The following is a 2216-nucleotide window of genomic DNA, read 5'->3' as shown; positions in this document are numbered from 1 at the left end:
TTCCTGGGACAATGAATTCACGGTGTTCTTATTTCAATTTCCAGGAGTGTATATGATCATTCCACTTCAAATCATTCCGCACGCATACTCCCAGATATTTTACAGAAGTAACTGCTACCAGTGTTTGTTCCGCTATCATATAATCATACAATAAAGGATCCTTCTTTCTATGTATTCGCAATACATTACAATTGTCTATGTTAAGGGTCAGTTGCCACTCACTGCACCAAGTGCCTATCCGCTGCAGATCTTCCTGCATTTCGCTACAATTTTCTAATGCTGCAACTTCTCTGTATACAGCATCATCCGCGAGAAGCCGCACGGAACTTCCGACACCATCAACGTGCTGAACAGTCTGGTATGGAGCCCCTCAGTCACAGGCTGGATCAGGCAGCTTCTTCCACTTAGAGAGAGCATCCCTGCATCGGCCGTGGCCGGTACGCTTTCTGTTGAGAGTTGTCCAGGTCTTGCGTGGTAGGTCGAATCCACTTGGAAGTTTAGCACCTGACAAGATGTTGTGCAGGCGCACATCTGCGCTGCCCGCGTCCGCAGGTTTAACCTTAAAATACCCTACACGTGCCTCCTTGCTGGTGCTAATTGAGCAACAGTGATTGCAGGCAGCCAGATTATCCACAGGATCTCCTGGCAATGACGTATCAACTAAATAGCAGAATCAGTTCTTTTCAGAGCCCATTAACAAGAAACATTGGACCAGCTATCAGACTCCTTCAACTGTGTGCCCACAAATCACACTGCTGACGCTGTAACCAGTGTTTTCCGGGTTTTGAATGCGAGTAAAGTTCCGAACAGTACGAGCAGTGACAATCTCCGGAAGTATCATGGTTGTCACCAAAAAGGTCTTTTTCGTACAATATTTCTTTTGTAACTCTAAGTTTCCTGTTTGCTTTACTCAGCTATTTGGAATGCAAGTTGTCTCTCATCCCTGATAGTCATACCAAACATGCGCGACTCCAATGGTTTCAGTTCACGCTCCAATGCAGTGTTGAAAGTTGGTTGGAATCTACCCAGTCCTTTCTGAACACCACTGAAGATTCTCAGTTCGTCTTCTGAGAGTAGCCTCCGAATGCTTTTGACGTCCGCAACCATCCCACCTAATCCCTGCTAACAGCATTTATAGCCTGCCGCACCTGCACCGCACCCCAAGACTGGAAGATTTCTTTACTTTATTGCCTACCATCTGAAAGCTGAAATTCGCGTACTTATATCTTGCCTAAGGCAACGGCCTTGCCGCAGTGGCTACACCGGTTCCCGTGTGATCACCGAAGTTAAGCGCTGTCGGGCGTGGCCGGCACTTGGATGGGTGACCATCCAGGCCTCCACGCGCTGTTGCCTTTTTCCGGGGTGCACTCAGCCTCGTGATGCCAATTGAGGAGCTACTTGGCCGAATAGTAGCGGCTTCGGTCAAGAATACCACACGCCCCTCCTATCCGCATCCTCAACTGAGGATGACACGGCGGTCGGATGGTCCCGGTAGGCCACTTGTGGCCCGAAGACGGAGTGCTATATCTTGCCTACGTTATTTCACTGCATTTGTGTTAGAGATGGGAAAAGTCGTTCATGCTTGGGAACTAGTTCACTCTTGATAGCTCTTGTTTGGGAACCGTTCATTTTTACTCGTTCACCATTCATTTGTGCTTGATATGTGGTTCTTATGAACATTTGAAAATTAGTGGCGTAGGTGACTGGAGATGGAAGGCGCCAAGAGGGGGCACTTGCCTCCCTCCTGCAGTGCAGAGTTTTTATTCATAACAGAATTCTGAGACACTTGTAATTTTCGTGATTCTGCAAAACATCTCGTTTAGCCAACTGCAGCGTTATGTGGCTGATCGCTGTGAAATAATATAAGGTGGCGCACGATATACCCGTCCCGAGTACAGACTGATCACCAGTTACGCACGATTTGTTGACCGCTACGAGCAGAATAGATACAACATGTAATAATTAGGCAGTGAACAAACAACAAATAAACTAATGCAGACAACTTCGAAACAATAGATGACGACTGGTAAGCGACAATGAGCATTCTAGTACTCGGGACCGATATTTCGTGCGCCACCCTGTACCACTGAATTAATATTGTTGGACGTGAGGTCTGCAAGTTACGCAAAACACCGTTTTTTCTTAAAACCCAAACATGTTTCGGCACCACTCTGCCATCATCAGTGGGTTTTCGTTTTTATTTATTCTGCAATGTG

The 2216-nt window shown here is 46.8% G+C and overlaps 1 pseudogene; it reads left to right on the top strand.

Moving 5' to 3' along the window:
* The first annotated feature begins 1235 nt into the window (after positions 1 to 1235).
* Positions 1236 to 1353, top strand: LOC126295538 (5S ribosomal RNA; annotated as a pseudogene).
* Positions 1354 to 2216: the final 863 nt, after the last annotated feature.

The sequence above is a fragment of the Schistocerca gregaria genome, chromosome 11 (genome assembly GCF_023897955.1).
Source record: "Schistocerca gregaria isolate iqSchGreg1 chromosome 11, iqSchGreg1.2, whole genome shotgun sequence".
Taxonomy (NCBI): domain Eukaryota; kingdom Metazoa; phylum Arthropoda; class Insecta; order Orthoptera; family Acrididae; genus Schistocerca; species Schistocerca gregaria.
Note: the sequence above shows the minus strand (reverse complement) of the source record. Positions and strands in the feature narration are given on the sequence as shown.